General features: G+C 46.4%; 2 non-coding genes across 2 annotated transcripts; one reads left to right on the top strand and one right to left on the bottom strand.

Annotated features, from left to right (window-relative positions):
• Positions 1-8,022: 8,022 nt before the first annotated feature.
• trnar-ucg (transfer RNA arginine (anticodon UCG)) lies at positions 8,023-8,114 on the bottom strand. The gene is given in 2 exon segments: positions 8,023-8,058; positions 8,078-8,114. It is a non-coding gene; the product is annotated as a tRNA-Arg (tRNA).
• Positions 8,115-8,454: 340 nt separating this feature from the next.
• trnas-gcu (transfer RNA serine (anticodon GCU)) lies at positions 8,455-8,536 on the top strand. Its single transcript has one exon. It is a non-coding gene; the product is annotated as a tRNA-Ser (tRNA).
• The last annotated feature ends 16,298 nt before the right edge of the window (positions 8,537-24,834 follow it).

Genomic DNA, 24,834 nt, shown 5'->3' with positions numbered 1-24,834 from the left:
ATCGAAAGGGTTATCAATCCCTCAGCGGTCCGCCTCACGCTGCCAAAGTCCATGCGCATTCACCCAACCTTCCATGTGTCTCAGTTAAAGCCTGTCTCGTCAGCCCTTTGTGCCTCCCAGCTGAGATTCCTCCTCCTGCCCGGCTGATCGACAATCATCCGGCGTACACCGTCCGACGAGTACTAGATGTGCGCCGTCGGGACAGGGGCCTCCAATACTTGGTGGACTGGGAAGGATACGGTCCAGGAGAGCTTTCCTGTGTCCACCGCTCCTTCAGCTTAGACCCTTCCCACATCCAGGACTTTCATCGGGACCATCCAGACAGGTCTGCAAGATCGCCGGGAGGCTCCCATTGAGGTGAGGGGGTGGGTTCTGTCATGGTCCCTTCTGGTAGCTGGGTTTATCGCTCAGGAATTGGGCCTTTAACACCTTGGGCTTTTGACCACTACTAGAAGGTGACAGTTTGTTGGTCGACTGGTGTACGAGTAACCTCACCCCATGGTGTTTAGGATAGCCGTTCTAAGTCTCGCCTTGTTCTTGAATTATCTACCAAAACCAAGACCCCGTGTAAAAACACCTTTGGAACCTTTCCCACGCTCGCTATGACGGCAGCGTCTCCCGGCTCGGCCTCCGCGCCCGTGTTCAGCACCTGGGTTCGTTCCACCTTGCAACACACTCTGTGTAAAAAAACTTACCCCTGATATCACCCCTAAACTTTAACTTTGTACATATGCCCTCTGGTGCTTGCCACTCGTGCCCTGGGAAACAGGTGCTAGCTATCCACCTTATCTATGCCTCTCATAAACTTGTAGACCTCCAGCAAGTCCTCTGTCATCCTTCTACGCTGCAAAGGGAAAAGTCCAGGCTCTGCTAAACTTGCATCATAAGACTTGTTTTCCAATCCTGGCAACATCTTGGTAAATATCCTTTTAATCCTCTCCATCGCTTTCACATCATTCCTATAATGAGGTGACCAGAACTGAACACAATACTCTAAGTGTGGTATCACCAGAGATTGGTACAGTTGCAACATGACCTCTCTACTCTTGCACTCAATCCCCCTATTAATGGAGCCTATACATCCCATAGGCCTTCTTAACTACCCTATCAACCTGTGCAGCGACCTTGAGGGATGTATAGATTTGAACCCCAAGGTCCCTCTGTTCACCCACATTATTAAGTAACCGACCATTAACCCTGGAAGCAGCCTTCTGGTTTGTCCTTCTAAAATGCATCACCTCACATTTATCCGGATTGAACTCCATCTGCCACTTTTCTGCCCAACTCTGCATCCTGTCTATATCCTCTTGTAACCTTTGACAACCTACAGCTCCATCGACAACTCCTCCAATCGTCGTGTTATCCGCAAACTTACTCACCCATCCTTCCACCTCTTCATCCAGGTCATTTATAAAAATCACAAACAGCTAGGGTCCCAGTATAGATCCTTGCGGCACTCCATTAGTCACCGACCTCCAGGCAGAATACTTTCATCCCCACTACTACCCTCTGCTTTCTTCCAGTAAGCCAATATTTTATCGAAAGAGCAAGGATCCACTGATCCCATGCCTTTTGACTTTCTGTATGAGTCTCTCCTGAGGAACCTTGTCAAATGTATTGCTAAAATCAATGTAGACCGCATCTACCGCCATACTCTCATGAATTAATTTTGTTACCTCTTTAAAAAACTCAATTAGGCTTGTGAGGCACGACCTTCGCTTCACAAAGCCATGTTGACTATCCTTGAGTAGACGGTTCTTCAACAAATGTTCCTAGAACAGGGGTCGGCAAACTTTTTGACTTGTGGGCCACAAAGGGTTCTAAAATTTGACAGGGGGGCCGGACCAGGAGCAGATGGACGGAGTGTTTTGGTAATACACCTCATAAGAGAAAATAAAATATCATGGGATATGTAGAAAACATGTGCTTTAATTTCAATTGAAAATGAACAAATGCATTACAACAAAATATCTGACTTTGAAGTCCCATGGTATTTAGCTATTTATTGAAATGACTTTTAAAACACTGAAAATTAAATGAATAAAATACAGCTTTTTTAATAGTAACAGTTATTATTTTAAAGCACTGAAAATTCTGTTATCCTTCAAGATATTATCATCATCACTCTCCTCCTGACTGTCTTTATTTCAAAAACGGTAGGAGATGCAGGTCTACTTGTCCTTCTCCTTCTTATTCAATTGTCTCCTGTGCCAAAACTCAACAACGACCAGCACAAAGAGAGAACAGTGACAGTGCGCCAGTATGGGGAGCGCGTTATTTGATCTGGAGCGCATTTTTTATTTTGAGAACGTACGTGCACCTGCGCACTACTCATGTCCATCACTTAACAGAAATGACATGTAACATGTAAGGCTTATTGATAAAAATAACGCCAGAATTGCGGGGAAAAAACGTTAACAAGGTTTATTAATATAATTTCATCAAGTTCTGCGGGCCGGATTAAAAAGCTTAACGGGCCGCATATGGCCCCCGGGCCGTAGTTTGCCCATGCCTGTCCTAGACCCTATCTTTAAGAATCCTTTCCAATAGTTTGCAGACCACCGACGTAAGACTCAGCGGTCTATAATTCCCAGGATTCTCCATATTACGTTTTTTAAACAAGGGAACTGTATTTGCCATTTTCCGATCCTCCGGCACCTCCCCTGCAGCCACATAGGATTCAAAGATCATAGCTACTGCTCCAGCGATCTCTTCTCTCACTTCCCACAGCAACCTGGGGTATATCACGTCCGGCCCTGGGGAATTATCAACCGTATTCAGAAGATCCAACACTTCTTCTTCCTTAATCTCCATATTGTCCAGCACATTGGCCTGTTCTATTTCGTCCTCACCCTGATCAAGTTCCTTTTGCCTGTGGATATTGAAGAAAAGTATTCATTTAGGACCTCCCCAACCACCTCCGCCTCCAGACACATTTTGCCTTCATTATCCATTAGCGGCCCTGCCTTCATGCTTGTCAACCGTCTGTTCTTCACATACGCATAGAACGCCTTGGGGTACTCCTTAATCCTACATGCCAAGGCCTTCTCATGCCCCCTTCGAACTCTCCGAAGTCCTTTCTTTAGCTCCTTCCTGGATACCCTATATTTCTCACGAGCCCCTCCTGCTTCCTGCTTCTTTTATCTAACAAATGCTTCCTTCTTCTTCTTGACGAGTTGCCTGACGGGTTCGTCAGCCACGCTTCTCTTTTCCTATCATCTGTTTTCCTTGCTGCAGTGGGACAAACCTATCCTGAACCTATCAAGTGATCCCTAAACTTTCTCGACATTTCTTCTGTGCTTTCACCTGTGAACATCTTATTCCAATTTACTCTCGCTAGTTCCTGCCTCATCCCTTCATAGTTAACCCTTCCCCAGTAAAGCACTTTCCCATTTCGACTGATTTTATCGCTTTCCATAGATATGCTGAAGCTAAGGGAGTTGTGGTCACTCTCACCAAAATGCTCCCCCGCCAAGAGGTCTGTCACCTGACCAGGTTCATTACCCAGAACTAGTTCCAGTATCGCCTCCCCTCTCGTCGGCCGGCCAACATACTATGTCAGGAATTCTTCTTGAACACACGTGACAAATTCAGCCCCATCTATCACCCTTGCAGTCAGGAGGTGCCAGTCAATATGAGGGAAGCTGAAATCACCCCACAATCCTGTATTTCCTGCACCATTCTTAAATCTGCCTGCTTATCTGCTTCATCTAGGCCAGATGTTTTCTGCAGGAAAGCGACTGTGTAATGTTCTCCATACTGAAGCACGTTCTCACGTCGGCCTCAGAGACTGAAGTCACTGGGTCGTTGGGAACCGTTGGAATTTGCCTCCATGTTTTGTCGTTGAAAATGAACATAAAATGCACTGAGCTCATCTGGTGGCGAAAACTGATTGTCACATTGGTCGCTCAGTTTATTTCTTGTAGGATGTGACGGCATTCAAGCCGAGTGACAGCTGTCGAATATCTTTCAGTTATTCAAGTTTTGCCTGGAATTGCCTCTTCACATGTGAGACAGCTTTCCGGAGATCGTACCTGCGCCTCTTGTAATTAATCATGTGGTTCCTAAATTTCTAAATGCCATCAATGTTGGTGGTGTCGTGGACAATGAAGAGGATTGTCTAAATTTACAAAGAGAGCGAGATCAACTTAAAAGGAATGGCAGGTGGAAGTTAACTTGACAAGACGCTGTGCTTTGTAAAGTTAAGACAGGGCAGTTCTTGCATAGTAAATGGCATGGTGCTGGTTTTGTTTTAGAATAGGATGAACCAAGCTTATGGAAGCATATTTGCTGAAACTGGTTATAAACGTTGACAAGACATATGAAGGATGCCATTGGACTAGAAAGCATACCAGAAACGTTTCATGGGAATGTTACCTGGAACACTTGGATTGAGCTATAAGGGGAAAGGTTGTGTAAGCTGAGAGATTTCTCCCTGCTACATAGGGCGCTGAGGGGTTACATTAACGAGGTGTATAATATCATTAGGGTCACAGACAGGTTATCAATATGGTTGTTCTGACGCGTCTGTTGTGATAGTGTTAGCGGGTAGTGTTTGTCGCTCTCACTTTCAGCTTCCACCGCCGGCTCGCGGTCTCGCGAAAAGGAGAGCTGAACGTGTAATCCTCTCCCTCTCCAAGAGCAAGCCTCGTGTCTTGCCTGCTCGCTGGCGACACACGGAAAGTGAACTATAGAGGGCAGAGAGAGATCTGGCCCCTACGCACATAGCACTCAGCCCCACCGGCGTGTGGACACGCCCTGGTACTCATGAACCAGATCCCTAGCTATGGGTAAATAGCCCCCACTGCCTTGTGGGCAGCCTCGGGAGAGACGAAAGCTACGGGAGTAATCACAGACAACAAATCCGGAATGGAGCTCCTAAGGCGGCTGGACGTCACAGAACGCCTTTCCGGCAGCTCCTGCAGCCAAGCTGGTGACAAACGTATTGCTTCATTATGTTTCCTTTGTACTTCATTGGTGAGGCGGAGAGGGGGGGATCTTGACGACAGGGCAGCTCCAGATCTCCATACCTTCCGCCCAAGCTCCTGATGATGATCATCGCACATTGTCCTTCCGAGACAGACGGGTGACAACCACCATCACAATTAAATGGCGGGCCAAATACCTGCTCTGCCAGTTTCCTAATGCGTTTATCAAAACCCAGACCCCACCCCAACCTACCCCGACCGTGATCGCCAAGGACGCACTAGGAAATCTTTACAGTATCACCCGTTCCCCACCAGCATCGGGGCGGTCTATTCATAAATGCAGGTCTTCTATCACGATAACCTGCGGTTCATATTAGGTATCAAGACGGCATGGAGGATCAAGACGAAAGAGAAAAACATCAGCAACACCTTTCTGATAGGGGCGTTGTTGTCTACGAGGAAATCTGTACCAGTGACTGGCGACTGTACCAGTGTGGCCTCCCTACCGAATCTCTCAAGGAAGTATTATATAAGCTCCGAGGGATGCAACATAACACTTTCCAGCCGAACAGCCGCCGTCTGCAGCAGCGGTGAACATGGGAACCACTCTGCACGGAGCCAGTCCCCGTAAGGCTGCCAGACCAGTCAAAATCCCAGGCCGACAGCTGAGGCCGTGTGCAGGCCAGAGCAGTGACGTCTTCATGGACATCTTCAAAATTCTACACGCTGCCGTCCCCATAGGCATCAAATCAGCTAGTATGTGATGTTAGCATTAATTTTATGTGGACCACAATATTAAATGCTGAGGCTTAATATGGTCAAACAGCACTTTAGGAACTATGAGCAATTTCTCGCACCTTATCTAGGAAAAGATGCACTGGCATTAGAAAGGCTCCCGGGGACGTACACAGCAATGATCCCAAAATTAAAGGATTAACGTGTGCGAAGCATTTGATAAATGTTGGGTGTATATCATTGAAAACTGTAGAATATTGAAAGACGGTGAGAGTGGATGTGGTGGAAATAATTCACACAGTGGGGGAGTCTAGGATCAGACGGCATTACCTCAGAATTGAAGAACTTCACTTTAGAAGAAAGATGAGGAGAAATTTCTTCCATCAGAGTGGTGAATCTGTGGAACTCATTGCTGTTGACGGCTGTGGAGGCGGAGCCATTGGGTTTTGATAAATTTAAAGTCAATAGTTTTCTGATCAGTAAGGGCGTCAAAGGTCCCATGCAGAAGGCGGGAACATGAGGGTTAATGGGAATAATAAATCAGCACGAGCAGTGCAAGTTATGAACCCTTCCCCTTCCCCCTCCACGTTTCAGCAGAAAGTATCAGACCACCACCAGCCGAATAAGCGGTGGCAAATTTCACAAAGATAAATGTGATCAATGGTGGGAGAGCTTTACCGGGCATGTACTGGGCTGAACCCGCCACATTCTGTAGGAACTTACGTTCAATGACATTGATGTCTCCATACCCAGCCACGAGACAGTCAGTCGATACACTCTGTATCACATATCTATATAAATTTGTCAAGCGTTTAGATGTCCTGCCGATCTCCGCAGGCTCCTAAGAAACTAGAGGCACCGCCGAGCTTCCTTCGCATTTGCACTTGTGATGGGTCCAGGGCAAACCCTCTGAAATAGGAACACCCGGGGTTTTAAAGTTGCTCACCCTCACTGATCCTCCGATGAGGACTGGCTCGTAGACCTCTGGTTTCCCCTCCCTTTGCTTTGGTCGCATTGAGTGGGACGTTCAAGGGCGGGGTGGAAGCTGGAGGCGAAGTGGTTGACATTGTCGAGCTCAGTGTGAATGCAGGAAGCGGCAGCAATACATTGGTCGACGTAGCGGTGGGAGCGCTGGGGTGAGTTACCGGGGAAGGTCTGGTACATTGGTTTGGTAGACTGATTTACATAGGCAACGAAACGGGAGACATATCTGGGACCTATGCGAGTGTCCATGGCGACCCATTGAACCTTGAGTAAGTGGGAGGAAGCGGAGGAGAAACTGTTGAGGTGAGGACCGGTTCTGCCAGACGGAGGACGGTGGTGATAGAGCGGAAATGGTTGGATCTTTCCTTGAGAAATGTGGAGAGTTTTAAGGCCCTCTTGATGGGGGGCTAGAAATCCATTTAAAAAGTGAGGTGGTCATACATAGTCAGGGAATTGAAAGTCAGCGAGTTGATCGAGTGCACGGGAAGTGTTACGAATGCGGGTGGGAAGAGACTGAATTATGGGGCATAGGATGGGCTGGAGCTACGAGAACACAGGATCAGTGGGGTCGGAGAAGGCAGAAACAATGGGCTTACCCGGACAGTCAGGTTTGTGATTTGAGTAGGTGGTAGGAGCGAGCAGTTCAGGGCAATGGAACCTTGAGTTTTCCACAGTGAATGGAGGTTCTCCAGAGTTGATGATCTCAGTGATGAGGCTGGATGCAGTTCTCTGATGGTCCGGAGTCGGGCTTCTTCAAGGTGTAGGCATGAGGATGCGTCCGAGAATTACCGCCTGGTCTCAGCAAGGTAGAGGTCAGTCCGTCACTCTACAACAGCAGCACTTAGTCTGCGGGATTGAAGTAAGTTTGGGATGGTGGTTGAGATTTGGGAGGGCAGTGCATTCAGAGGGGGTAAGGTTCGAGGAGAAGTGTGGATTTCTGATGTTGAGGCGGTTGATGTCTAGTCGGGAATTAGTGATGAAGATATCCCAGAGCAAGCAGAGAACCAGCGTGCTGTGTCCAAGAAGAGGAGGAGTGTTGGACACAGGAGAATGCACCGTCAGTACTGGGTGGTGAATGGTGAATCCTCGCCGATGAGGTTGGCTCGGAGACGGAGCTGAATGTGAAATAAACTTCACCTTCCCAGCAGCAGCTCCTCCTGAACGTCTGAGAAGCTCCAGCGAATTGTTTATGCAAGTGTCTGCAGAAATACTGCACAGACTAGACACATAATATTATATGTTGCGTACAACGAACACGAAGCATTACGTTTTCCCCGAGGGTGGAGTATTCCGATTAATTCCCACAAGGAATTGAGATAACCATGCTGCAGGGAGTTAGAGACAGAATGGAACCGAATCCGCCAATTTGGCAAAACGACCGTGGCAGGACTCGAACCTGCAATCTTCTGATGACTTCCACCAGTCAAGCACCGAAGTCAGACGCCTTATCCATTAGGCCACACGGCCGTATTCTGTGAGTAAGGCCAAGGGGAACATGCTGACTGCTGCAAGGAGTTTCCACCTGTAAAATGATTTCTTGACCGAACTAAAAGTACTCGCCTGCAGTGATTTCACCCCAGGTGAGCATTCGACCATTGTTGTGTCAATATAAAATGCCTATTTCAATGTTTCCTGTGGTTGGCACAAATCTCTCTAAACTGTCCTTATCCACCTCCATGAATTCCTGGTAAGCACGGCGAGCAAAGCAATCGGCAGAGAATCTGAACAGAAATGTGTGGACATTAAGCAGAAGTTTTCAATGCTGTGAATAAATTCAGAAGTTCGGAACACATGAGCGAGAAGAGCAGACGAGGTGGCCGAGAGGATAAGGCGTTGGACTGCTAATCCATTGTGCTCTGCAGGCGTGGGATCGAATCCCATCCTCGTCGTCCCGATATTTATCGCGGGGGGGGGGGGGAGAAACCACATTTAAAACTGTCACTTTAGAACATCCAGATTTAGTCACAGGGACGCCAGACGGGTTGTTATGCGAATCATGAAAAGCAATATTCATCATTAATTTCTCACCAAATTTGGCCGTGATACCACAAGATATAGGAACAGAGTTAGGCCATTCGGCTCACCGATCTCCGCCATTCCATCACGGCTGAGGCCTCACCTTGAGTATTGCCAACAGTTTTGGGTCCCTCATCTTATAAAATATGCGCTAACATTGGGGAGAGTCCAGAGGACGTTCACAAGGATGATTGATGGCTCTGGGACTGTACTCGCCGGAATTTCGAAGGATGAGAGGGGGACCTCATTGAAACTATTCGAATATTGGAAGGACTAGACAGAGTAGATGTGGAAAGGGGGATTCCCATGGTGGGAGAGGTCTAGGCCAAAAGGGCACAGCGTCAGGATAGAGGGGCGCCCTTTCAAAACCGAGATGGCGAGAAATCTCTTAGCCAAAGGCTTGTGAATTTCTGAAATTTATTGCCACATCCAGTTATGCAGGCCAGGTCGTTGGGTGTATTTAAGGCAGAGATTGATAGGTGTTTAACTGGTAATGACATTAAAGGATACGGGGGAGAGGGCTGGGATCTGGAGTTCATGAGGAGTGAATAAGAAAGGGTCAGCCACGATTGAACGGCGGAGCAGACTCGATGGGCCGGATGGCCTAATTCTGCTCCTATGTCTTATGGTCTTATGGTCATACATATCACTCCTCTCAACTCCATTCCCCTGCCTTCTCCTCGACACAGTTGACTCCCTTACTACCTGTCCACCTCTTCAACCTCCATTTTAAATGTACCCAATTACGGCTTTCCGTGGCAATAAATACCACAAATCCATAATATTCGATTGATTTCAATGAGATCCCGGTCTCATTTTTCCACATTCCAGCGACCAAGGGCCAGGGTGCTAAAATATTCCTCATATATAACTCTTCTCTTCCTGGCATCAATCACGTGACCACCCTCTGGACTCTGACCTTTGCCGGCACATCCGGTTTAGATAAGGGACGAAAACCGTTCACCATATTCTAACTACGGTCTCACCGAAACCTAACAAATGTTCAGCATTACACATTTGTTTTTATTTTCTATTTCTCTCGAAATAAACGCTGACATTGCATTTACCTTCCTCACTGCTGTCTCAAACTGGCAATGAATCTTTACAGAATCCGCACTAAGTCTCCAAACTCCTGTTACACCTCTTCTTTGCCGATTTGTCCCGATTAAAGGATAGTCTTCATCTCGATTACTTCGAGCTAAATTCAATTCCGTACAATTCCCTGCCGTATAGTCCATCTGCCTCTTCATTGCCCGTCTCGTCATCTGTCCAAGGTCTTCCGCACACTTTCTGCTTTCCCAAGACCACCGACCTTTCAACCGATATTTGGATTTTCCTCAGATTTTGCCGCAAAGCCAGCAATTACGTCATCCCGATTACTGACATATACTGTGAAAAGGTGCAGCCCTAATACCGACTAGTAACCGATAGCCAAGTCCTCTTTATTCTCACTGTTTGCCTCCACCCAGTCAGCCATTCGTCTATCTATGGCTGTATCTCTGCTGTATTATGAGGGGCGTTTATCTTTTGTTTATCAGACGTGTGCGCTGCGCTTTGTCAACGAGTACTGAAATTCCAGTACGCAAAATTTAGTGTCTTTCCTTTGTTTATTCCGCCTGTTATTTCCTCAATGAATTCCAAACAATTTGTCAGGCTAGATTGCTCCTTGAGGAAATCGTGCTGAGTTTGGCCTATTTTATGATGTGCCTCGAAGTGCCGCAAAACTTCATCGTTAATAAAGGATAGCAACATCGTCCCAAACACTGAGTCCCAATACTATTCGAAAATATTGTGCTTCTCGAAGAATCACTACTAATGCCTCCACAGTATCTTGGGGGCAAGAGGGTTGGCGTAAATGTCGACAAAACATGCGATGGCGAATAGTTTCGCTTTTTCGCTCTCTCTGCGTCTGTCCTTTAATTTATTATCAGAGTGTGCAGACTTTATACAGCCTTGGGATTCGTCTCCGTACAGGCGGTAAAGAAACCTAATGAAACTCATTAAAACAAAAGAGGAGAGTCAAACACCCAGTGTGTGTGTGGGGGGGGGGGGGAGAGAGGAGAGAGAGAGAGAAAGAGAGAGAGAGAGAGAGAGAGAGAGAGAGAGAGAGAGAGAGAGAGAGAGAGAGAGAGAGAGAGAGAGAGAGAGAGAGAGAGAGAGAGAGAGAGAGAGAGAGAGAGAGAGAGAGATCGTTCAAAAATAAAAGCACGAAAACAGTATTCATAACGAAAAGTCACAAAGTCAGGCATCACTGCTGCCGGACAAGAATCCACCAGTTGCAGGCCACAGCCTCAGGCCAGCACAGAGACGAGCAAACCCCGCGGAGAAGCGAGCAGAGCCGAACAGTCCATCGCCTGCGACTCCGACCACGGGCCATTTCGATCTGCCCAGTTTCTTAAATTGATAAAAGCTTGGGTCATTCCTCGTTCTATGTTATTTCGACACGGCCTCGCGCTCGGGTTTCGTCACTTCGGTTAGTCAGTACCCGACACGGACATCGTCTGTATTTCCACTTGTAAGCATGACTTAGAGAGTTTGCTGATAACCTGAAAGGAGGTGAGAGGGGCCGGTTGCAATGCGCAAATTTGAACTTGCGTACTGATAGATATAAAGAGCAAATGAAAAGTCTGCACATGCAGGTTAGTGATTGAAAATGTGAGGGAAGAAGCATCAAGTGGAGAATATCTCACAGAAGTGAAATTCAAAGGGATTGAGATGTCCTTGCGTATGAGATATAGAAAAGTTAGTATGATGGTGCATCAAACTTTTAACGCAGCAAATAACACTGTGATATTTATTACAACAAGGCTGGAGTTTAGAAATACAACCGTGCAGAGTATTAACACAGGCACACCTCGACTACTGTGTACGGTTCTGAATTCCCTATTTCAGAGAGAATACGTTCACGTTGACTGCCCAGAACATATCACCTCAGCGAATTCCTGGATCAAAGGTGTGCTCTTATCACAAAAGGCTAAAGATTACAGAGTGAGGGGTGACCTACTTGAACCAGACAGAACCTGAGAGGACACAGCCGGGTAGATGTTGAGAGGGAGGCAGAGAAACAAACAGTACGAAAATAGGCTCTTCAAGGTATTACCTCTTTGCCAGCCATCAAGGTCTATTTTAAAACTAAATATGCCCCAGCCCTTCATATTCCCGTTACATTCCCACTTGATCTCATGCGCAGCCTGCCGCTCACCTGCATTTAAAGAGACACATAAAACAAACCAAAATCACACGTATATTTGGGATGTTTGAGGAAACTGGAACATCCGGGTTAAATATCTGAGTTCCCGGGGATTTCGTGTAATCTCCACGTAACCAACCAAGGGATATGTATCCACTTGCAATAGAGCTTTCAACAAGCGTACATAATGAGGCCGATTGACAACTGAGGTATATCGCAATTTCCTCTCATGGAAAAGAGTGAATATCTGGAATTCTCTACCTTAGAGGTTTGCTGAGATTAGATCAATGGCTGTACATACTGAGGAAGGGGATACATTTTCAAAGACTGGGAATTTAGAACAATGGGGGCCTGGAACAGGAGAGAAGTTGAGAGATGGTAAAGATCCATGGATAGTATCGACTGTTAGGACTGGCTTGAGGGGCTGAATCGCCGACAGCTGCACCTGTTTTATTATGTTCCTGTCTAAAGTGAAAGAGGGATCCCGGGTGGTAAACTCGGAACACAGGAACTTGGAGGGAAGGGTTGGAGGATTTACCTTCAGGATGATAAAGTGAACAGGGCTGGACAGCAGCAATATCCAAGAGGGAATTCACGCCTTCCCCAGCCCATCGTCCCTCTTTCACCTCAGTCTCATTTATATTGGTTGTTCAAGGGCTTGGGAAAGAGGCTGCACACAAAATATTCACCGTCCATTCCCCCGCACACAGTAGTTGCCTGACATGCTGACATATTGCATCAATATGTTATTTTTGATAAAGGCTTGGGGAAGAGGCTGGACACAAAATATTCACCGTCCCTTCCCCCGCACACAGTAGTTGCCTGAAACGCTGACGTCTTGCATCAATATGTTATTTTTGATCCAGGTTTCCGTATCTGGAGTGTCTCGTGTCTCCCTGGTGCTCAGTGTTCTTGTGACTTGTCACCAGATGTTGTCTCTGTCTTTCCATGTTGACGCCATCTTTCTCAGTTTGACAACTTCCTGTAACAAACACCACATCGGTAAGTACTGCTGCCGCAAAACAAATACTTTCACGACAGACATGTCAGTGACAATATATCTGATTCTGATTGGGAATGACCTGTGAAAGCTACAATGTACAATAGGCAGCAAGAAATTCAAAATGCATGAAGAAAGATCTTAAGTGGATCAACTGTGGCAATGGGCTGCGTCCTGGGGAAGGAATTTATAATCAATTTGAATTAACGTAATCACGCAAGTACAGCCCATTCAAACAAAGCAGAACCAGCCTGTGTGTGTGATCTGCACCAGCTCCTTTAACCACGCCCCTTTCAAGTGGCCGTCATATTATCTCTTCCCATCTCTCCTTATGGAATTACGCAGCCACCCTTTGAATAAGTATTGAGATGAATTTTGAGGAACTTTCTCCATGTGTAAAGAAGCCCCACGACAGCTCCACATACCAGCTGAGTTCCTAGGAATATAATGGCAACATTCCCTGTGGAAAATGACCGTGCACAGGACAAACTCCCCCACATCAGCAGAGTGTCCATGTTGGACTCTAGGATGTGCATACAGGACTATAATAGATATTGAGGGAGCGCGGGCATACATACGCAGGATCAAACCCCATACTGTAATGTTGAACCCAGTGTGTGATGTGCTCTCACCACGACCATTTCCACCCGTACAATGGCCCATCATCATCAGGCCTCTCTTTTTCTCACAATCTTCCTCAGTAACTGAAACAAGAGAGTTTTGCTCACTCTGTTGTTGGAATAAAATGATTAGACTGGTCGTATTGTAGAAAGGTTTTATAAGGGTGTTACTTGGTCTAGAGGGACAGAATTATGGGATGAATTTGTCCAGGCTGAGTGTTTACTCCTTTGAACGTAGATGAATGGGAATGAAAGCTATTGGAATGTTTACAGTTACATATAAGGCGGTCGCTGACAGACTTTTCTGTTGCGTGGGTGTGTCCAAAATGAGTGGCGCAGGTTCAGGCTGAGTGGGCAAAGATTTAGAAGGTGCTGAGCAACAGGAATGATGCCAGGGAACGTGGTTGAGTCAGCTTCACTGGGAGCATTGAAGAGGCGCTTCGATCGGTACATGGGCGATGTTTTAAATATCGATATAAGGGACAAAGCTGAAGTTGAATTTATTATTATAATTAGCACAAGAGCATGGATGAACAGTTACAATGCGCGAAGTTTCTGTGAGGTACATCCCACCTCACCTGGAAGGACTGTTTAAGGCCCTGAGGGAGGAGGTGTAGGGGCAGGTGTAGCACTTGCTCCGCTTGTAAGCATAAGCTCCAGGAGAGCGATCTGTGGGGAGGGATGAATGGACAAAGGAGTCGCGTGGGGAGCGATCCCCGCCGAAAACAGGAAGTGGCGGGGGGGGGGGGGGGACGGGACGTGAATTGAAGATATGCATGGTGGTGGGATTCCATTGGAGATGGTCATAAGAGGAGAGGGATGGAGTGATTAATTATGAAGGGTATCACGCCAATAATATCAACAATCATACAGTTTTTTCGGTTATATATATATATAGAAAAGAACATGGGATTGTAAACATTGCTGAAAATAGCGCTGTAGAGATAATAACTGGATTCAAGGGAATGGCGGGCGAACTGAACAAGTACCTTGCACCAGTCTTTACTGTCGAAGACACTGACAGTGTGCTGAGAGTTCGAGGGTGTCGGGGCAGAACTGAGGGCGGTTGCTTTGACTAAGGAAAAGCTGCTTGAGGAAACTAATCAGTCTGAAGGTAGATCGGTCACCTTGAAATGACGGGAAGACTCCCCAGAGTTTTAAAAGTGGCGACTAACGCATTGTGGGTGCTTTAGTAATCATCTTTCAAATATTAATATACTCTGGCATAGTTGCAGAGGACTGAGAATACCAAATGACTCTTCAGTCTTCAGGCAGGGAGGGAAGCTTCAGAAAGGAAATTGTAGGGTAGTTAGCTCTATAATTAGACCTAAGTGGTTAGGAAAATTTTGGAGTACATTGTTAAGGAAGCGGTTTCAGAATAATCGAAGGCACGTGACAAAATAGTTTTCCTTAAGGGAACCTGGCAAACCCGCTGGAATTATTTGAGGAAGTAACAAGCAGGATGGACAAATGAGAATCGGTGGATGTTGTGCACTTCGATTTTCAGAAGGTCTTTGACAAGATTCTGCACACCAATCTGCCCAGTGGATTACATGAAAGGCAGTAGCATACGTCGAGCATTGGCTGGTTGACAACAGTGAAGGGATGGGTTTCGGGTTGCCTACCGGTGACTAGGAGTGTTCCACAAGGGTGTGTTAGGACCGCTTTTTTAACGATGATGAAATTGATGGCCCTGTAGCGAAGACTGCGGACTATGCGTAGACAGGTGGAGGAGCGGCAAGTGTTGTTTTAAGGAGGGTGGATGCAGGAGGACAGAGACTGATAAAGAGAATGGACAAAGTGGTTGGTATGAATCGCTTCGCGCTCAGAAGTTACCCGTCGTCCCAACTCCTACTTCAATGGTGTTGTAAAACTCGATCGGGTGGAAGACCCACCAGATGATGAATAGAAGAAGATATCGTGTTCGAATCCACAGACACGAGGTACTGTGGTGTTTTTCCTTGTGGTGAACAGTAACTAGAGATCTCAAATATCAATTATTATTTTAAAAAGAACCCACATTATCAGCTGAGCGTTTTCTACAATTTCTGTTTTAATTCGGATTTCCAGTATCATATTTCCTTTTTCTTTTCAAAAATCGATTATATTGCAAGATAATGTCCAGTTAGTTGCAGAGAGAGAGAGAGAGAGAGAGGGGGGGGGGAGAGACGGAAAAAGATCAGACGTTTTTTTTTTTTTCCGGTGGCTTTGTAAGCTCTTTAAAGTGCTACGTCCATTTATGATCAGTGTGAATATATGTTCCGAAATGCTACAATGAGATGTACTTGCTCAGTAGGGGACCGGACGTGTGGTCGGAGAGAAACAGAGAGCAGAGGGAGAAGTAAAGAAGCAAATTGTCACGGAGCCTTGGGAGGTGAACAGACATAATGACGGAGATATGAAAGAACAGAGAGGGAGCAGTCAGGAGATGGAGAGATTGGTGAGAAAGAAAACAAAACACACGACTCCGCTGTGTGAAGGTCCGATAATGATTCCTCATGCTGCAACACACCAATCTAATTTTGTATACCGGCGAGGGTGAAGACATTAGCGGGGAAGTTTCCGGAGGAATCGAGGGGATCGGGAGTGAAATCGGAAGCAAAACACCGTGATCATCACTAAATAGGAAAATGAGAAACAGCGAGGAGGATGGAGAAAAGGGAGCTGATCCACTCTGACTGGACCAACCCGGAGTAAAACACCGGGAACATCACTAAATAGGAAAATGAGAAACAGCGAGGAGGATGGAGAAAAGGGAGCTGATCCACTCTGACTGGACCAGCCCGGAGTAAAACACCGTGAACATCACTAAATAGGAGAATGAGAAACAGCGAGGAGGATGGAGAAAAGGGAGCTGATCCACTCTGACTGGACCAGCCCGGAGTAAAACACCGTGAACATAATCAGATAGAAGAATGAGACCGAACGGAGAGAATGAAAATTAACAAAAAAAGAAAGAACGGGCGGGACACGAGTGACCCGTCCCCAACAGTTCCCATGTTCTACAGAGCGTCCATCCGGGTGAAGAGCTGAACTGATCCTTACATATTACATATCTGATGACGGGCACATTTCATCTCTACAGGGTAGACGGCGAGTGAACTATATCACCACTAAACGCATGCGCATTTCTGAGAGCTCAGTTGTTAACCGTGATTCCACATATCGGCAGGTGGATAGCTTATGGAGGAAACATGGCGTTTGACTTAATTCTACTGCAGAAACCAACTGGTCGCTCTATGGTTTAAAGAATGTAGATAACCGTTTCAGCGGTTATTTCTCCGCGTTCATCAGCCGGCACGGAGTATTGTGATCGGTCTGGGACACCTCAGTAAGAAAGGTTGTGCTGCTATTGGGAACGGTCCAGAGGAGGTTCACGAGAATGATTCCGGGAATGCACGGCTGAGCGTAGGAGGAGAGTTTGAAGATTCTGAACTTGTACTCTCCTGAGTTCAGAACAAGGAGGGTGGATTTATGGAAAACTATCGAATACCCAAAGGACTAGATGGAGTAACTGTGGAAACAGGACCAGAGGGCACAGCGTCAGTACAGAAGGACGACCATTTAGAGCAGAGATGAGAAGGAATTCGCTCAGCCAGATGGTGTTGAACCTGTGTAATTCATTGCCATCGACGGCTGTAGACGCCAAAACACTGAGTATACTAAAGCGTGGATTGGTTGGTTCCTGGTTAGTCTGGATGCCACGTCACGGGGAGAAGGCGGGAGAATGGGGTTAAGAGTAGTTATAAATGAGCCATGATAGAATGGGAGAGAAGACTCGATCGGCCGAGTGGACTACTCCTGCTCCTGTATATAATGGTCTAATCACACTGGGAAAGATGGGGGATCGAGCTAGAATATGAAGCTGGAGGTGATAAAAGATAGAAGGCGAAAGATAAAGCTAATAAGGTGGGGTAGGGGCGGGATGAAAGAAAAAAATCGTGCCCCATTATTCCCCACAGCAGCGCTGAGGTGTCTATAAAAACACAGGGTTCTGTTTATTGAACTGAAGTGTCTTTTTTGAAGGTCCAAATTACGGCTTTGATTACTCTAACATATTGGCATACCATTCAGTTTGTGTTCGGGTCTGCTGACCCCTTCAGTCCTGGCGGTGTCTCTCCAGGACGTCACAGACACGCGGTCAGTATGCCGAGTGGAGAGTTTGTGCTGAGCCAATAGGAATGATTCATGTCCTTCTCCGTCTGCAGATCTGCCTCGATTTGATTCCCTGCTGCATACAGACTCACATTCACAAATCTTTAAAACGCACCTTCTCAGTTGTTTGGCAGCGGCTATCTGCTTATGTGTAGCAGTTGGGGGAAAATAGTTTACTTTTCTTCCACACCCTCCTGTAACAGCCAGAAAAGAAAAAGATCTTGAGATAGGATATGGTAACATATACGGATTTTGATGATAGACTCACTTTGAACCGGTGATTTCTAACGTATCCTCAGATTGGAATAACATAGGGATTCGTGTTTTAATTGGAGATCGTTTAATAACTTGTCTATATTTGATTTTTCGCAAATGCACAACTGTGATTGATTCATCCCGTGATTGTACACTTCGGCTCTTGATGGAAAATTCACAATTTAATATGCAGAATAAGGGTTGGGTATTTAGAATTAAATGTAATATTGTGCTCGGATATTCAGTCACAGTCCATGGTCGATGATTATGGGGAATTATTATTGACGAGTTTAAATATGAACGTCACTGCTGTGCCCGAGTTGGGACAGGAAATGTAACGGCAGTGTTAGTTTAGTGAGGGAAGTTCTGAACGAGCAATGGGATGATCTGTGCGGATATTCATGGACCTGATAAAAACATTTCTAACACGATTGCCGATATTGAGGGAGAAGCCTTGTCCCTGTGGTCATTGACCGGTCTGAACACACAGTGACAATACCAGAGCGTCAGTGATGCGCCACCAGCAGTCGTGATCGCTCTGTTTACTCCACGTTGAAGTGACAGGTCAGATCACTCGCGTTTCTCCTCTGATTCAGGGAATAAAGCGATAACCTGTTCAAGCTATCCTTATAGCTCTGTCCTCAACACCCCGCAACAGTCTCCTAAAATCTCTCTGAACTCATTCAATCTTATTGATATCGCTCCTTCAGAAAGGTGACCAGATCTGCATACAATACTCCTAATTCGGCCTCACCGACGTCATAAAACTTCAACATAACATCTCATCACCGATACCCAATACCATAACTTATGAAGGTCAATGTACCAAATACCCTCTTTACGGCCCTGTCGAACTTTGATGCCGCTTTCGAGAGATTATGGATCTCCATTCCCAGATCCCCCTGTTCCACTGCACTCATCGCTGCCCCCAACATTCAACGTGTGAATCCTCCTAACGCAACAGCTCGCAGTTCCCAGAATGAAATTACATCGACCACTTCTCAGCCCATTTTACCGGCTGCTCCACTGACTCTGAATGACTTTGATGGATTTGGGAAAGTCAGGTAAGTTTGGAACACCCGCCAATAGCATTAGGTCTGTGCTAAGTCTGAAGGAACACACAGTACCAGAGTTTTCAGTCTCTCGATCCCTCTAGGTAAAACACCAAAGTATGTGCGCTGTATTTCCCCCGCGTTTCTTTCACATTGGAATCCGGCGACGTGTCTGTCCTCGCCTTCCCCCCTCGACCAAACTGAGGCTTTATAAAAAACTACAGCAATTGCACCCCACATTGCGGACTGACATTCGCATTTCTACAAAACTAGCATCGACTTTTCAAGCTTCCATTAACACTGAGATTGCAAGATGTTTCTGGAATCCTTGATCTCGTCAGCGATACCCGGGACACCGATCTCCAGTCTCGAACTGCGAACTGGGGGAACTGGACCGCTAAACAGGAGAGGTTTCGGGAACACAGAATCGCACGCTGGAGTGGGGCAGTGCATCCGAACCAGGTGGACGGTGGGACTTGCAAGACAGAACTGTGGGTCACCAGGGCGGCGCTGATCTACACTGACAAACGTAGGTCGTTCCACTCGGGAAGAGAGGGGAATATACACTGGTGAATGCAGAAAAAAAAACGTTTCAAAGGGTCGTCAGTTGAGCTGGAGTGAGGAATCATACGCGATAGTAAAGCGAGTGCGGAATGAGACGAACTCGTATTTACACGGGTCCCCTTTGGTGCAGAGTTTGCCTGCAATGAGTGGTGAATTAGTTGGGCCAGGCAGGGAAGCATCATTAATTCATGACATCCTTCCAGTAATGAGAGCCAGGGGATATTTTATCGCGTCCTTCAGTTGCTCCCTGAACTTGGTCTGGGTGACGGCGTAAAGAGCCGTGTTTGTGCAGCAGCTCAGAAGCTGCAGCATCGAGCCCAGTTCTCGCAGAGAATCAGGAGGAAGATTCGCCACAGAGGAAGCAGACAGTAGGTTCCACAAAGAATACACAGTGAACGGTCCCCACAGCAGGACGAAATTACCAGAGATGATCAGCAGTAAAACGAGGGATTTCCTGCGGCTCTCCATCTCCGGGTCCCCGGCACCCTGTCCCTTGTCAGCACACCGGAGTCTCCTGCGCCCTCTGCTGGTGACTAAAACATGCCGGACGGTTAATGCATTCGTCAGGAGAACCAATAGGAATGGGATTACAGGGGTGAGAAGGTAATGAAATAAGTCTATTGGCATTGCGACAGATAAAGGCAAATAATATGCAGTTTTCATACAAATAAATGGAGCGATCAGCATTGAATAATACCCCGAGAGCCGAAAATACCAGTAAATGTTCCTTAAGCAGCTGATCACTGTCACTGTTCCCAGAATCACAGCCGCAGTTTTCCCGGTGCAATATTTTGTTTTCAGCTTCTGGCAACAAATGGCCACAAACCGATCAAAGGTGAAAGTGACGGTGAACCAGACCGAACAATCGGTGGTGGCGTAAAGCAGGACGGCGTGGATTTTACACACTGGTGTATCGCAAGCCCAGATGAGAAGTTTCATTGGCGCGTAAGTATTCGGAATCTTGCTGAATATCAGGTCCAGGATAACGACCATAAGATCCGCCGCTGCCATGGCAACCAGGTAGCGAGTGACAACTCTGGAGAGACCACACTTTCCTCTGGACAGGATTAAAACGGTCACCAGATTCACTGCGAGGAGCAGAAAAAAATATATAATAATCAAGTGACACACATCAGGAAGCGTTTTCTGTTAAGAATTTATCCGATTTGTGGCTAGTGTGTAGATTTTTTGTCTGGCGCTCAGTCGACAGGGCGGTTGGCTGCGAGAATATTGCGGATTTAAATTATATTTATATCAAAGCCCACGGTCATGACGTGATGTGTGCAGCGTCTGGACAGAATTTACCGGTTACATCACTGACCTGCGCAAAACCGAGTGTTACAGTGAACAGCATCGCTGCAGAATTACCAAAATGTCTTATACGGAGTGGGCGACAGCAGCAATGATTTCAAATGGGCGATAAACATTAAAAACAGATAAATATTGTTGCATAGTTAAGCTTTGGAGAGAGACTTACCAGGAAGAGCAATGACAGCGAGGACGGGGAAGTAAATCACTTGAATGACTTTTAATGCGTGTGCGATTCGAAGATCCAAGGTCATCCATTCATAATTCGCAAAGACAAACTGAGCAGCCCAGAAGACATTCTTCGGAATTTCTGCCACACTCCACGCTGCTGTTCTCGGACTCTGATCCATTCCGGAACCAGCAAAACCTTCCTTCTGCAGCGTGCTCTCTCTGTCCCGCTGTGTGGATCGGCGAATCACTGTGAGTGCCGGAGCGGCTGTTCAGTGAGAGCTCAGTGATTCAGATGCTTATTAATAGGAGAGGGAAACTCCCTTGTGACGCTGAAACCCTCCGTGGAAATGACGATATCGGCATTTAATGAAATGACACATGCAGTTAATCCTTTTGGCGTAGCAGCTGACTAGCAGGTGTGGGGATGTGTCAAATAATATCGATGTATGAAGTTTTATATGTTCATAATTTATTTACAAAATATTCACTCGATTTCGCAAAAAACTGAGAGTAAAATTCGAAGATAAGGTTAGAATAAAACGTGCAGATTCTATCATTAAGCTCATTTAAAGAAAAGCGATATATGTTTCAAAAGCTTACTTTTGAATATTGTGATTGAACAGCAGGGTGGCATGAGTACATAGAACATAGAATAGTACAGCACATTACAGGCCTTTCGGCCCACAATGTTGTGCTGACCCTCCAACACTACCTCACATATAACCACCAACTTAAATTCCTCCATATACTTATCTAGTAGTCTCTTAAACTTCACTAGTGTGTCCGCCTCCACCACTGACTCAGGCAGTGCATTCCACACACCAACCACTCTCTGAGTAAAAAAACCTTCCTCTAATATCCCCCTTGAACTTCCCTCCCCTTACCTTAAAACTATGTCCTCTTGTACTGAGCAGTGGTGCCCTGGGGAAGAGGAGCCGGCTGTCACTCTGTCTATTCGTCTTAATATCTTGTACACCTCTCTCATGTCTCCCCTCATCCTCCTTCTCTCCAAAGAGTAAAGCCCTAGTTCCCTTAATCGCTGATCATAATCCATACTCTCTAAGCCAGGTATCATCCTGGTAAATCTCCTCTGTACCCTTTCCAATGCTTCCACATCCTTCCTATAGTGAGGCGACCAGAACTGAACACAGTACTCCGTACACAGTATTTGGCTTAAAGTGAGAGAGAGTGAGAGCGAGAGAGGGAGAGAAGCGAGAGAGACGGGGGGAGGAGAGAGAGAGGGGGGACTGACAGAGAGAGGGAGAGGAGAGAGAGAGGAGAGACTGAGAGAGAGAGAGTCAGAGCGAGAGACAGAAAGAGACTGACAGAGAGAGAAGGGGAGAGAGAGAGAGAGACAGTCAGAGCGATAGACAGAGACTGACAGAGAGAGGGAGCGAGAGAGAGAGACAGAAAGAGAGAGAGAGAGAGAGAGAGAGAGAGAGAGAGAGAGAGAGAGAGAGAGAGAGAGAGAGAGAGAGAGAGAGAGAGAGAGAGAGAGAGAGAGAAGAACATTATTATTCTTTGCCCTCGGCCTTTCTGTTCCTTTTCAAGTGTTTCATGGCCAATTTTCATATCATCATGATACAGTAGATTTGTCCATGAAACATGTGGGGGAGAGTTTCTGAACTACAAAACCTTTTGCATTGGGACAGTTCCACTCCTCAGGAGTCCGTGTCCAGTGGCACAAACTGACCTCTTCCTTGGTTCCAGTGAAGAACCATGAGTTCATCTGTGCCTTGAGATGCCCTTCGCTCTCTCCCCGGAGCGTTGCAGTGCAGAATTCAAACAGATATTCTGGCTTTCAGGAGATATTGAGGCCCCGGGTATTTTGTTCCTCTAAATGCCTCAGACTTTGAGGTGCTACCAAGACTCATTAATCATCATTCCACGTCCTGAGCTCATCTGACTTTTTTTTTAGTTGTCTTCTGTTGGTTTCCAGCTTCCCAATAGTTTTTGCTCTTTTCTTTACCCTCACTTTGGCTTTTATGTTGGCTTTGGTCCTCATGTCAGCCACAGTTGTGTCTTGCTGCCTTTCCAATCCTTCCACTTCTTTGGGATGTATCGATCACTCAGCTCCTGAATTCTCCCAGAAACTCCAGCCGTTGCACTCCGTTGTCACTCATACCTTTTCCCTTCCAAACAAGTTTGGCCAGCTTGTCCGTCACAGAATCATGGAGAAGATCAGTACAGAAAAAGGCTATTTGGCCCATCTAGTCGATGCAGCAAAAACATTTAAGCTGTCTAATGCAAATACCTGCACTGGGACCATCACCCTCCGTACCCCTGCCATCCAGGCTCCCATAAAAATTCTTTTAAATGGTGAAACCAAACTCATATCCACGACATGGGCTGGCATCTCATTCCACACTCTCACAGCCATTTCATTAAAGAGCTTTTCCAAATGTTCCCGTTAAATTTTCACCTTCCCCACTTACCCATGACCTCTGCTTGTCATCCCACACAACCTCTGTGGAAAAAGCTGCTTGCAATTATATTTACCCTATCTATACCTTTATATTTTGTAAATGAGGGGGCATAGTTTAAGGTGATTTGAAATAGATACTGTGGGGATGTCAGGGGTAATTTTTTTACACAGAGAGTGGTGGGTGCGTGCACTACACTGCCAGCTATTTGTGTGAGAGTGTTTCAGTTACTGTGGGTCCAGGAACCCATGCAGCTCAGTGGGAACAGGGAATAATATCAATGGAGAGAGTCAAACTGAGCCAGGTCACAGATTGGAGACGGCAGAAATGCCCCATTCTTATAGAGACAGGAAGAGCATCAGAGAGTTTGATGGTCATTTCAGATACCAGCACTGTGCCCAGTTAGATGATGATTTCTCTCTCCAACTTGTGTCGAACTTCACTGTAACAGTGTGATACCAGATCACACCTTGTCATCTCAAGTGATCTCATCTGAAATGTTGTCCTACACCCATTGATGGATTTTGTAAATCTCTTTACAGATTACAAATGACAAGGGATTTAAGGGAATCGTGAACACAACACACCAGTTTTGTTGTCTCTGTCCAGATATATAAGAAGTGGAACAAGGGATTCACTTGATCATCATTCCTGCTTAGACTGTGGGGAGGGATTCACTCGGTCATCGCACCTACTGGTACACAAGTCAGGTCACACCGGGAAGCAGCCATTCACATGCTCGGAATGTGAGAAGGGATTCACTTGCTCATCCCAACTGAAGGTACATCAGAGAGTTCACACTGGAGAGAGGCCATTCACCTACTCAGACTGTGGGAAGGGATTCACTTGCTCATCCCAAAAAAGGTACATCAGAGAGTTCACACTGGAGAGAGGCGGTACACATGCTCAGACTGTGGGAAGGGATTCATTCAGTCATCCGACCTACTGGTAGACAAGTTAGTTCATACTGGAGAGAGGCCGTTCTCCTGCTCAGACTGTGGGAAGGGATTCACTTGGTCATTCCACGAACTGGTACACAAGTCAGTTCACACCAGGGAGAGGCCGTTCACCTGCTGAGACTGGTGGGAAGTGATTCATTCAGTCATCCGACCTACTGGAAGACAAGTTAGTTCATACTGGAGAGAGGCCGTTCTCCTGCTCAGACTGTGGGAAGGGATTCACTTGGTCATTCCACGAACTGGTACACAAGTCAGTTCACACCGGGGAGCAGCCGTTCACCTGCTCAGACTGTGGGACGGGATTCACTCGGTCATCTCAACTACAGAGACACCAGCGAATTCACACTGGGTAGAGTCTGATCACCTGCTCGGACTTTGGGAAGAGATTCTCTCAGCCAAATCAACCAAATGTGCATCACTGACTTTACACTGGGGAGAGGCTGTTCACCTATTGTGAATGTGGGAAGCGATTCA

Source organism: Hemitrygon akajei, unplaced genomic scaffold (assembly GCF_048418815.1).
Source record: "Hemitrygon akajei unplaced genomic scaffold, sHemAka1.3 Scf000077, whole genome shotgun sequence".
Taxonomy (NCBI): Eukaryota; Metazoa; Chordata; class Chondrichthyes; order Myliobatiformes; family Dasyatidae; genus Hemitrygon; species Hemitrygon akajei.
The sequence above is the reverse complement of the archived record's forward strand: the minus strand, read 5'-3'. Positions and strand labels throughout refer to the sequence as shown.